The sequence below is a fragment of the Euprymna scolopes genome, chromosome 10 (assembly GCF_053919585.1).
Source record: "Euprymna scolopes isolate OS-2025 chromosome 10, ASM5391958v1, whole genome shotgun sequence".
In the NCBI taxonomy this organism is placed as follows: Eukaryota; Metazoa; Mollusca; class Cephalopoda; order Sepiida; family Sepiolidae; genus Euprymna; species Euprymna scolopes.
In genome coordinates this window covers 8510566-8524318 of record NC_136491.1, presented here as the reverse complement: position 1 = coordinate 8524318, position 13753 = coordinate 8510566, and the positions used below count along the sequence as shown (strand labels likewise).

General features: G+C 36.2%; 1 protein-coding gene across 1 annotated transcript in view; it reads right to left on the bottom strand.

The window, feature by feature from the left end:
- The window catches only part of LOC145285800 (uncharacterized), a 271389-nt gene that overhangs the window by 29706 nt on the left and 227930 nt on the right, over positions 1-13753 (bottom strand). The window lies entirely within an intron of this gene.

Genomic DNA, 13753 nt, shown 5'->3' with positions numbered 1-13753 from the left:
GGCTGGCTGAGAGGCTGAAGGGAGTAAAATTGGAAAGGGGCGGGAGTCCGACGAAAACCCCAGAACCAAAGCCACGCCATGACGCCTTCTTCTGTCGCATCTGATCTTTACCCGCCGAAGTTGGTGTTTAAAGAAAGCGATCAGATCCTGATCAGAAAAAGGCAGCACCCCCCCCCCCGGCCATCTTGCAGTCTCGACGTCCAAATCACCATTCTCGCCACGTCCAGGATTGCGATGTAGACCATTTGTCTCTCCCAGTCCCACGGCGGGCTAACGTTGTCCACTACGTTTGATACAGTAATTGGGCGATGATGCTCGGGTCGATGCGAGCCGTCACCTCGCCAACATACGACCAGTACTGGCGGAGTTCGCAGCAATCGAAACATGCCGGCGACTCCAAGAACCCAGAACTGCATTGTATACTGTCGAGGGGAAACGCGTTTAGGGCCAATCGCCAGGTCAGAGAAAACTCCGAATTGTTCAGATGACTCGAACCTGGCGCCCAACTCCACGCGGAGCGGATCTCACTCTGCTGCCAACCCAAACGCGCGCATAGCAAGTCGTCGGCGGCCCCCCTCACTAGATCCCTGTGGAGTTCCCTACGGGTGGCAGTCACAAGGTCGCTGGACCCTGGTAGTCGTTTTAGCGCAGCTCGGCACCCTTTCAGGAAGGCTGAATCTCTCCGCGGCCTGCGACGACTCTCGATAGAGGGGTCGAGAATGAGGTCGGGAAAGGCAGCAGTGATCGCGGGGTGCCACGGTTGATCATCTTGAAGGTAGTGGCTTAGGAAGGCCAGCTTCTCGGCGTCTCGATGACGCTTCAAGTTCGGCATTCCCAATGGCCGCCATGTTTCTTGCAATGCAAGACAGCCGACATGAACCCACCCAAACACCTCCGAAAAAAAAGACTACCAAACATTTTATTTTTCATTTTTATGTCCAGATTTTTATTATTTTTTTATTTTTACATGGAAGAAGAGGTTGGGGTTAATATCTTTTTCCCTGTATTTTTTGTGATTATTTATAAGGAAGGAAGGAAAGTTTAAGGTTAATCTATCTATCTATCTATCTATCTATCTTCTATATATCTATAAAAGTGAACGTATCTGTGTATCTGTGTGTCTGTGTGTCTGTGTGTCTGTGTACATTTCCCTACGCAATAACTCTGTCAATTTTTAGTCTACAGACTCGAAATTTGATATGCAGGTTACTGAGATTTGGGAAAATTGATGTGATCGGTTTTGGGCCAGAAATTTGGCGATTAAGGGGTCAAAGTTCAACGATTTGACCTTTGAAAACTCTACCAAACTCCTCCGACAATTTTGGGTCTACGCACTTGAAATTTTAGATATAGGTTCCTTGGACATGGAGCTAACTTAATAACTTGATTTGAGCCCAAAACAATAAATTTTTAGGGGTCATAATAGGGGTCAAAGTTAAATAAAATTGACCCCTGCGGTCTCTTCCAAATTACTCAGACAATTTCTGGTCTAAAAATTTCAAATTTTACATAAAGGGTATTCAGAGATAGGGCAAGCTTTTGCATCAGTTTGGGTCGAAAATTTTTAGTTACCAATATATAAATGTATGTATATATGCCTGTTTGCATGTCTGCCTTAAACTTTAAATAGAGGCGACAGATTTTACCAACATCAGTATCGTTTTAAAGTTCGATCTTTCATACGACAAATATCGAAAAATTGGGTGAAAACATTTATATCTTCCCCTTCAACTAGGCACTTTTCTACAGGGGGGGGGGTCACGTTTTTCGCCGATAGTTTTGAAAGTTATCCTCTCCTTTACATTGTCCAGCTATAATTTTTAAAAATGTCGCTTCCGGTTTGGCGGTGGTCGTAACAGCATAAACGTTAGGTTTTACCCCGTTCTTTTCCTCCTTTGCGGTACGGGTTTGAGCCTGCCTTCCTACTACTACTTTTTTTTTTTTTTTGCTCAACATACACATCCAACCACCCGGGCAACGCCGGGCGCCCATGCTAGTATATATATAAAAGTGAAAGTGTCTGTGTGTCTGTATACATTTCTCTACGCAATAACTTTGTCAATTTTAAGCCTGCAAACTCAAAATTTGATATACATGGTACTGAGATTTGGGAAAATCGATGTGATCGGTTTTTGACCGGAAATTTGGCTGTTAAGGCGTCAAAGTTCAACGATTTGACCTTTGAGAACTCTACCAAACTCCTCCGACAATTTTGGGTCTACGCACTTGAAATTTTAGATATAGGTTCCTTGGACATGGATCTAACTTAATAATATGATTTGAGCCCAAAGCAATAAATGTTAAGGGGTCATAATAGGGGTCAAAGTTTTAAAAAAAATGACCTCTGCGGTCTCTACCGAATTACTCAGACAATTTCTGGTCTAAACATTTGAAATTTTACATAAAGAGTATTCAGAGATAGGGCAAGCTTTTTCATTGGTTTGGGTCGAAAATTTGTAGTTACTAATATATAAATGTATGTATGTATGTATGTATGTATGTATGTATGTCTGGCCAACACTTTAAACAGAGGCAACGGATTTTCTCAAGATCAGTATCGTTTTGAACTTCGACCTTTCAGACGACAAATATCGAAAACTTGGCTAAAAACATTAATATCTTCACATTAAACTGTGCAATTTTCTACAGGGGAGGTACTTTTTTCGCCGATATTTTTTGTCATCCTCTCCTTTAGATTGTCTAGCCTTAATTTAAACCTACGTCACTTCCGGTGGTCGTAACAGCATAGACGTCGGGGTTTTCCCCCGTTCTTTTCCTCCTTTGCAGTACACATATACAGGGTACTAAAATTTGGGAAAATCGATGTGATCGGGTTTCGGCCAGAAATTTGGCTGTTAAGGAGTCAAAGTTCAACGATTTGACCTTTGAGTACTCTACCAAACTCCTCCGAAAATTTGTGGTCGTAACACTTGAAATTTTAGATATAGGTTCCTTGGACATGGATCTAACTTCATAACTTGATTTAAGCCCAAAACAATAAATGTTAAGGGGTCATAATAGGGGTCAAAGTTTAAAAAATTGACCGTTTTTATTTGTTTTTTGTTTTTTTTGCTCAACATACACCTCTAAACACCCGAGCAACGCCGGGCCGAAATGCTAGTATATCAATAAAAGTGAACGTGTATGTATGTCTGCGTGTCTGTCTGTCCGTCTGTCTGTCTGTCTGTCTGTCTGTCTGTGTACATTTCCCTACGCAATAACTTTCTAAATTTAAAGTCTACGGACTGGAAATTTGATATACATGGTACCGAGATTTGGGAAAATATATGTGATTGATTTTCGGCCAGAACTTTGGCTGTTAAGGGGTCAAAGTTCAACGATTTGTCCTTTGAAAACTCTATCAAACTACTCACACAATTTTGGGTCTAAACACTTGGAATTTTAGACATAGGTTCCTTGGACATGGATCTAACTTAATAACTTGATTTGAGCCCAAAAAAAATAAATTTTAAGGGGTCATAATAGGGGTCAAAGTTTTTTAAAAATTACTCAGACAATTTCTGGTCTAAACATTTGAAATTTTACATAAAAGGTATTCAGAGATAGGGCAAGCTTTTTCATCGGGTTGGGTCGAAAAATTTTAGTTATCAATATATAAATGTATGTATGTATGTATGTATGTATGTATGTATGCTTGCATGTCGGCCTAAAACTTTCGACAGAGGCGACGGATTTTCAGTATCGTTCTGAAGTTCGACCTTTCATACGACAAAATTGGCTAAAAACATTAATATCTTCACCTTCAACTAGTCACTTTTCCACAGGGAGGGGGGCGCTTTTTCGCCGATATTTTTTAAAGATATTCTCTACTTATAATTGTCTAGCCTTAACGTAAACGTAAGTCATTCCAGGTATGGCGATGGTCGGAACCGCAAATACGTCAGGTTTTTTCCCCCGTTCTTTTCCTACTTCGCGGAACGGGTTCGAGCCTGCCTTCCTACTACCACTTGTTTTTTTTTTTTTAGCTCAACATACACCTCCAAACACCCGGGCAACGCCGGACTGAAATGCTAGTATATCTATAGAAGTGAACGTTTGTCTGTGTGTATGTACATTTTCCAACGCAATTGAAATTTGGTATACAGGGTACTGAGATTTGGGAAAATCTTTTTAATTCGTTTTCGGCCAAAAATTAGGCTGTTAAGGGGTCAAAGTTCAACGATTTGACCTTTGAGAACTATTAAACTCCTCCGATAATTTTTGTTCTAAACACTTGGAACTTTAGATATAGGTTCCTTGGACATGGATCTAACTTAATAACTTGATTTGAGCCCCAGACAATAAACGTTAAGAGGTCATAATAATGGTCAAATTTTTAAAAAATAACTGGCCGCTTTTTTTTCTTTTTTTTTTTTCTTTTTTTGCTCAACATACGGGTATGTATATATATATATCCCCGAAACAGTGTTAAAAACTTCTAAGACTATATATATATATATATATATATATACTAGCAAAAATACCCGTCGTTTACTGGGTTCAAAAACAGCCTACAGAAAATGGACTCTGATTTATGAAAGTATGATAGGTTATGAAAAGAAAGGGTTGTAAAGAGATAGCTTCGTATTTGGGAGTATCAAAACCAAAGCAAAATATGATGAAAGTAAAAATAAAATAGATAAACCCCATAATTTATTATACCATACCTGTTCACACTGAAACACAATATCCTGTGGATCTATATTAAAAAACCTTGTTAAACTTTTTGACATATTTCCATTCTACACCCCATAATTTTATTATACCATATTTCTTCAAACTGAAACATAATTATCAAAGTATACTTACGCAGATAGATATGAAAAGTCTTTATCAAAGTTTGTGTCTATTTCCATTCTATGGAGACCAGGCGCGAACGCATACCACCACAATTTTATTATACCATCCCTATTTAAGTTAAACATACTTAGCAAAGTATTATTATGTACATCTATATCAAAAACACTTGTAAACGTTTTTTTTTTTTCATTTTTAATTTTTTTTTTTCCATACTTGGTGGAACTAGACGCGTACGCAGACCCCACAATTTTAATGAATCATCATTATGCCAGATCAAACATACCGATTCCTGTGTCTTGATACACCTTCTATCATTATATGTGATCAGTTTTCTATAATAGTCAACCATATAGGAGCCTATTCGTGACCAGGCGCACACACACAGACGTTCAGCTTTATATATATATATATATATATATATATATATATATATATATATATATATATATATATATGAAAGTATGAAAAGTTATGAAAAGGCGATGTAAAGAGATAGCTCCAAACTCTTAGGGGATTAAAGCCAAAGTAACGTCCTCAAATGAATACGAGGGGTCAGTAGTGGAAACCTTTGTTGATACAAACGTATGAACACTAAGAAGGGTCCTAGATCATAAGTAACCTCCATGGAGTCCACCTTAATTGGTGTGAGTAAGTGATGTAACCCCTAAAAAAAAAACTCCTTTACATGGTGGGGTTATTATCGCAAGTTCGGAGCTTTACCTTTTTTCGGATGTATTTACGTATTGTTTTCATTCGTTTTATTATGTTTTAAAGCAAACATAACTCGCTTTGAATTTTACCCTTTATTTCTACGTTCTGCGGATTATCGAAAAAGAACATTTACTTAAAAAATACTTGTGTAATGCTTTTTACGTTAGTCCATTATTTTAATTTCTTTAAATGCATAATTTTGTTATTGATTTTAAAAAAAAATAAATTTACGTGAGGCTTGAACTTGGATATTGAAAATTGACACGGTAAAATCACTGCTGTACTATTGTGTAGTCTGCCTATTCCTTTTTTTGTCAACCAATCAGATGCTTCTATTTGTGCATAAAAAGAACAAGTTCCCCAAATATTATATATATATATATATATATATATATATATATATATATATATATATATATATATATATATATATATATATATTAACAACTACGAAACATCTCTATAACAAACCAGTTTCCGATGAAGGTATATACACTATTCCTTGCCATAATTGCCATCATAAATACGTTGGTGAAACTCAGCGTAAATTGGAAAAAAGGCTCAATGAACATAAAAGAGATATAAAAAATAGCAATTCTCTAAGTGCATTATTCTCTCATTCATTGCAACATAATCACACCTTTGACTTTAAACAAGCAAAAGTAGTTAAATTTATTTCAAATAAACCGCGCCGGAGACTTCTTGAATCTGCGCTTATCGCAATTTCAAGCACTATTAAACAACGTGGAGGTTTCTATAACATAGCGCCATTAATAAGTAAACTTTTATTAAAAGAACATTATTTAACTGTAGACACAGGTTAACTTTCTCACGCCATTCAAACACCCCCTGTAATAATTAACACATAATCTCAATCAATAAATTACATAAAAAAACACTTAATTTATTTCTGTTACAAACTTATATTTGAATTTCAACAGATATATCTTTTTCCCAATAAGAATATTAACTTGCGTTCATAGTTTTAAAATTACATTAACGACTATATGACGTCACTAAAATTTCTTCTCTTTAACAGCGCCAGCCCTCCCCCTCCTTTTTGAATTTCCAACGTCTTTTTTTTCCGTTTCTCTGAAATAGAACTGCGTCACACTGTGCACGTGAAACATTTTCAAATATTTTGTACTGGTATTTTTTGTTTCTAAATCTCATTCATCCAGAGGAAGTTTCGAAATAAAGACGAAACGTTGATGAACACATAATACGGTTTGTTCCTTTTTATTTTCTCTCTATATATATATGTGTATTATATATTGTACTGTATTCTGTTAATAATTTTTAATGCCGTATCCGGGGGTTCTATTGTACCCATAACGATGACGTTATCGTCACAACTAGCATTCATATCTGTGTTGATGTTAATGTTCACGGTGTGGAATAGCTACTTCAATAAAACCTACTTCAATAAAACCGATGAGAAAAACTTTCTCATGACTTTTTCCTTCATAATTTGAACTAAGATTGTTGAAAACCCTGCCCACCTACCTGATGTTGGCGAACATTTCGTAAGTTTCAGTGACTTTCTCTTAACAACTTGTTTGATTAGTGAGCGACTAAATCTAAGTCCAAGAAGATTAAATATTTCCCTTTCTATCGATTAGTGTATCGATACGCAACGGCTAATTGGGATGGCTATAGATCCTTTTGGTTATAATCCAAATTATCTGCTCTTTTTCATTTCCGATTTTTGCTCCGTAGACGGGACAATGGTGACAAGTAAGATATGGTCCTTTCTGATTGATGATTATCTTCCTTTCAAATGATGTTAAAAATGCACTTTTTGTCCGCTTGATCATGTCTAATTATCCGATTATATAAAGAGCAAAAACCGGAAGTGGAAAGAATCATACAATTTTTACTATAATGATCCTTTGTTTGAAATTCCACTGAATTCCATTTTGAGAAATGAAAATGAATATGTCGCTTCCGATATATTTAAGTGGTTAAGTGCTTTCATTCAGAGTTTTATGCCTCTAAAGAATTCAAATAGGGGTCAGACAACAAATTATGATATTCTCCCTGGTATACTTTTGTCACTGCCCATAGAAACTTGTTTTCTGGAGCAGAATCCAATTCATCTAATACTTATCGTTCGCACGTTTTTAACCTTGAAGTAGTATAATAATTTTTAGTTCCTTAAATCAACTGGTTTCATGACTTGTCTGGAGCGATTTCCAATTTCCAAAGTACGAAGTAAACGCGTGAATTTTTATTATTCGATTGGATAATTTTGTACAGATAAGTTTGAATTGCGCATTGTTTGTTTATTAAAATACGGTTTGTCAACTTACAGTTCGGTAATTGTCTTGATATGATTCCATATAATTATTTTTAAAGTGAAATTACGTGTGGCAATGTGCGCATTCTGTGGACTAACCTGAAGTTTGTTTGGTCCGTATATGTTAAAAAAAAATACTCACATCATTGTAAATGATTCCATCGTTGGCAAGTACCCCTGCAAGTGGCCATATAAATCTTTATTAATATTATACGAAGGATGTTCCAAAAATAATGCCTTCTATTTTTATTATTCCGATCGAATGGATCAGAAGGGATTACAAATTGCATTGTTATGATGACTGAACTAATGCATTCATGACCTGAAAGTTTCATCTCTCTGTTGTAGATATTAACAGTATAAGACTCTAAGAAAGCAACTTCTGTCAGGGACGTGTATTGAGAATGATGGCGACTATATAGAATAATAAATTCTGGCATGCAAAAAGTTGCTCGTTTTGATAGTAACACTCCTGTCTTCGTAGCTTTTCAAAATCTTGAATTAAACAAAAATAGGAGGCTTTACTTTGGAAACGACCCCATACATATGTATGTGGGGGTGTATGTGTGTGTGTATAAATAAAGTTCAGATATATTATTGATACCAACAGTTCTTCTTCTTATTCCTCTTTGTCTTCTTTTACTTTACATTTGAGATTTTTTAACGCATGATCTATATTATATTTCTGTCTGTATGTTTGTCTGTCTGTCCGCGACACATTTTCCGGAAACTACTGAGCTAATATTGTGTATCAACTTCTGTTATGAAAAAATGTAACGGACAAAGTAGTATGGTATCCGTTCGATGCATAGTTAGGAATTAACAGAGATTAATAGGGAATATGCACCACAATACCACATTTACTCTGAATTTTTCTGAAAAACTATCGATTCGATCTGGCCGAAATTGTGTATGTATCTTTGTTATGATAATGCGCAGCGACGTAAGTATTGTGATATCCGTCAGAGATTAGTATTTAATGCAAAAATTAGCACAAATTTAGCCATATTCATCCATCAATTTGACTTAAAGCACTCATTTAAATTCAACGGGCTATAACTTTTGCCCTTCTCATAATTCTGTTCATTCTAACTCTCTAATTTTGTTGAATAACTTATATATTTTAAATTTAAATTTAAATTTATTTGAACTCTTCCAAACTAGACGGCTTAAAACTTACAGAAAACGTTTTTCCAAACGAAAGCAAAACGATAGCAAACGGTAATGCAATTCTGTCAGCTTCTTTATTGTCACATTCATATTTGCCGCCTTCCACATCAATATATGTCTAGCGACAAAACAGCAAAAACAACAAGGCAGAAAATGATTTTCGTGAAGAGCAGACCGGCCTATATCGACACGTTTGTGCCGCCAACACTCGTACGTAATAGAACACTAACATAGCCTGCGGGCCGCCATTGATCTCTCGGGAAGCGGTTAGGATTACTTTATGGACGAATGGGAAAAGGTACAAGGATTATATAACGGGCCTTTCCAGCGTAAGTGACAATGCTTTGTTAACGTTCGACGCCAGTTCTCCGTCGTGTGTATTTACTGACCGCTTTCGGCTTGTTTGCGTTTAATTTTTCTTGTATAGGCCGAAGCGAAATGAGCTGGGCGAACGAAAGAATACAATCTAATCGTAAAAAATAGTGCTATAAAAGAGAGCAAACGCAGAGAAATAACACAAACAAAGCAAAAGAATTCGAATATGGAAAGAGTGCGGAATTGTATTACTACGCCAGGTTAATTGTATTTTGTTTTTGTTCCTTAATCAATTCTTTCGAACAGTGCAATGAACGATTTTACAGTCGATGCTATTCTACGGTAGCCTGGGGGGGGGGTAAAAGAAATGGTGACCGATTTAGTAAGCGGAAAATAGTAAGAAGGGAAAGCATGGCACAAGGTCATAATTATGTGGGGATCCGTCCTGCAAAACCAGTATGACTTCTGTTCAAGACAACTGAAGTTTTAAGAATTTATCTTGTCGTTTTTAATTTTGATACAAGGGTAATGATTGGCTTAATGGATGCCATTCAAATCTACGGAAGTAGCCGTGCAGTTTTTGATTCCACTGTGAAAACATGCACAACTCAAACTTCTTGATACGAAAAACATGCACAAAAAATCCAAGGCTTTGGGTGCCTGTTTTTATAAAAAAAAAAAATGTAATATTTATACACGTTAGAAGAGTTCGTCATATGCTAAAAAAGTTGGGTAAATATCTCAGTAATAAGAAGATGGAAGAGAAGAACAAAAAGAATGCACAAGAATGGAACCCCCAAGACAAATCTACGGAAAATGGCAAACTGGAGAGCAGCAGATAACGACGGAATATACGCATACTTTCAAAAACTTTATGACATGAAAGACTAATTTAAAACCTGAAAAATGTATCTAGCAGTGGTGCAAGAATGGATGAGCATTGGCTGAGATATTCAGTACAAAAAGATCATCTTGAAGTAAATGGTCCACTACGAATGGAACAAAAAACAACAGTTGAACAGAAAGGCGGAAGGAAAAGGCGGTTAGGAACAAAAGACCAACTATCGATTGATAAATGTATTTTAAAGTAACTGTGAAAAAATAAAAATAAACTTTAATGTAGCTTGGATAGATTATGAAAAAAAGCTTATGATTTGGTGCTGCATTCGTGTATACTCACGACTTTTAAAATGGTGGGAGTGACTGAAAATATAATTGAGTTCAAAGAGAAAAGTATGAGCAGTTGGAAACCTTTTTTCAGATGGGGAAACTATTAGGAACAGTTACCATTAAAGGCGGTATTTCCCAAGGAGATTTCTTTTCGCCACTTCTATTCATAACAACACTCATATCATTGACACATGTAGTAAGAGAGACAAACATGGGTTGCCAACTGGAGAAGAATAGACCGACGATCAGCCGCATGTTATTTATGGACGATTTGAAAGTGTTTGGCAAAACAGAAAAGAAATTTGACTCTTTGGTTCAAACTGTACAGCAGTGGACTGAAGACATAAATATGAAGTTTTAAACGAAGAAGAGAGCGAGCATAAAAGGCATCATTTATCCAAGTGGTGAAAAATTATGAAATGCTAATGCAAAAGACTACAAATACCTGGGGATGCTCGAACTTGAAACATTGCTCTGCAATGAAATATAAGAGAAAACGACAGAAGTGTATATGAAGAGACTCAAACTGCTCCTAAAATCTCGAATGAATGGTAGGAACTTGTTCACAGTCATCAATCCATGGATGATTGTTGTAATTCGGTACAGTGCGATTATTGAAATTACATTTCTCCTATTTAGGTTCTAATTATTTTAGTTCCTATATTTTAAGTTGATGATCTAAGGGTAAAATGAAAGTGTGGAAAGAGAATGTAAAATTTTATACTAAGATTTTAAAATGGTGCAATGAATACATAAAGTATTAGATCATATATGTATAACTAGTGTATTTTGCCGTCTGAAGAGTAGCTATTTTAGAATATTTTTAATGCTAAAATATTTAAAATTGTCACAATTGCTATGAAACAATTGTAACACATAAGAAAGTACGCAATATAATTTTCTTAATTTATATTTCGTTATCTTGATTTTTTTCGAAAATATGTATATTATCACGTCACTCGGCGTTGCCCGGTCGTAAAATACACGTAAATATGATAATTCATGCAGATTTCGTATTTATTATTATAGAACAAATTTTGTATTGCTTATTATATTGTACCCAATATATATAAGCATGATTTCAAAAGTTAGAAAGATGACTTCGGTGCCATTAGCTTGAATCGAACCCCAAACATTCTGCACTCCAGATATAGTCGTTATTTAGCGCTTCAACCTTTGTTGTTGCCGTCTAAGTTATTGTTAAATAGATAAAAATGCTAAAAATTAAGCGACTTTATGCTAAAAATGTATATGTACGCATGCCCAGGAGATAGTCGATTTACTACTGCCAAGGTTACCTTTTGTTGTTGTTGTTGTTGTTGTTGTTGTTGTCGTTGTTGTTTCAATTTTGACCCCTTACCAGTTAAAAATCAAAACGAATGTGTTCCACTGGTCCAAATATATTATACATTAAGTTTCAAGTTTATAGACCAAATATAAAGAGAGGAGTGTGTTAGAGACTCACGCAAAGAGGTCAGTTTTATATATAAACATGTTTATGTGCTACATTGTTTTCATCCTTACTCCTACGTAATTATGCACAATGTAGAAACTATGCATGAAAAGTTAAGCGTAACAGTTAAATTAAAGCAACCATATGAAACCATAAAAAATGAAGCATTAATCAATGAACGCCGAGAACAGACATGAACGTTAAATAATTTGCATATTTCTTTGAAAAACGAGTGTTATTTAATTACTTATTCATTTTTTATGATTTCTGAATAGATTTTCGGTTTCAATTGACTATTATATTGAATTCTATGCGTAAAATCTAACGACGAAAACTTCTAGAACACGGAAATACACACACACACATACACACACACACACATACACACACACACACACATATGTATATATAACTATAATGACCTTGTAACGATGGATGTAACCTACTTTCCGCTTTACGACATCCAGTTGCGTATTAACAATTGTTTATTTGGATAATTTAAACGCGAAAAAGAAAGGACAATTGGGACGCTGAAATATTAACTTAAACGTAATACAGAAAAAAAACGATGTAAAAAAATAGCAAATATATCAAAATTTGAATTTAACTATAATAAGTATTATGGTATCTGTTCAGTGCACATTTACTTATAAGTATGGCCAACCACTTATAATTCAGTAACTGTAAAAAAATTTTCAAAAATAATCAATTATAATAAACAGTACGACTCATAGAAATCTACGAGGGGCGTGCAATAAGTAATGCCCCTGACCCACTTCCAGTTGTCTGATCTAGCTGAAATTTTGCATGTGCAATGATTTATATATCTACGGTTTATGTGGCAAATTACAGTTCTGAACTAAATGTGGTTTATGTTTTACAGGTGTTTGAACTGAGTCAGGTGTGAAATGGAGCCTGTTGAATGTCGAGCAGTGATCCAGTTTTTGTATTTGAAAGCGCGCACACCACAGGAGACTTTTGATGAAATGAAAGAAACTTATGGTAATAATGCACCATCATATGACCTTATAAAACGCTGGAATCGTGAATTCAAACATGGCCGGAAGTCTGTAGAAACAGCTCCCAGACCTGGTCGCCCACTTCTTCCATTGATGAGGCATCAGTCCGTCAAGTTGAGGCTGCCATTTTGAAAGATCGGCACATTAGTATCCGCCAAATAGCCCAAGATCTCAAGATTAGTACAGGGTCTGTAGAAACTATCATTCATGACCATTGCATATGAATAAGGTGTCTGCCAGATGAATTCCCAGGTTGCTCACACCATTCCAGAAGCGAGAACGCGTCGAGTGCTCGATGATGAATTTGGAGATGTGTCAAGAAGATGAGCCAAAGAAACCTGGGTCCATCACTATGATCCAGAAACCAAAGCCCAGTCAATGCAGTAGAAGCACTTGGACTTACCACCTCCAAAGAAGGTAAGGGTGCAGCCCTCCATTGGCAAGGTCATGCTCACAGTCTTCTGGGACCAGGACGGAGTAGTGATGACAGGAGCCTATTATGCTTCACTTTTGAGGAAATTAAGGGAAGCTATCAAAATTAAGAAGCTGAGCAAGATCAGCACAGTTACCCTCATCCTGCATGACAATGCTCCGGTCCACAACTCGCATGTCGTCAGATCAGAAGCACGGGCGTGTGGTTATGTAATCCACCGACATCCTCCTTACTCTCCTGACTTTGCATCCTCTGAATTTCCCATCCATGAAGTTGTTTCTGAAAGGAAAGCGTTTCCCTCCCAAATAATGCAGCCTTGATTTCTGAAGTCACGTCGTGGTTGGAGGATCAACCTGGGGTGTTCTACAAAAACGGTCCCCAGA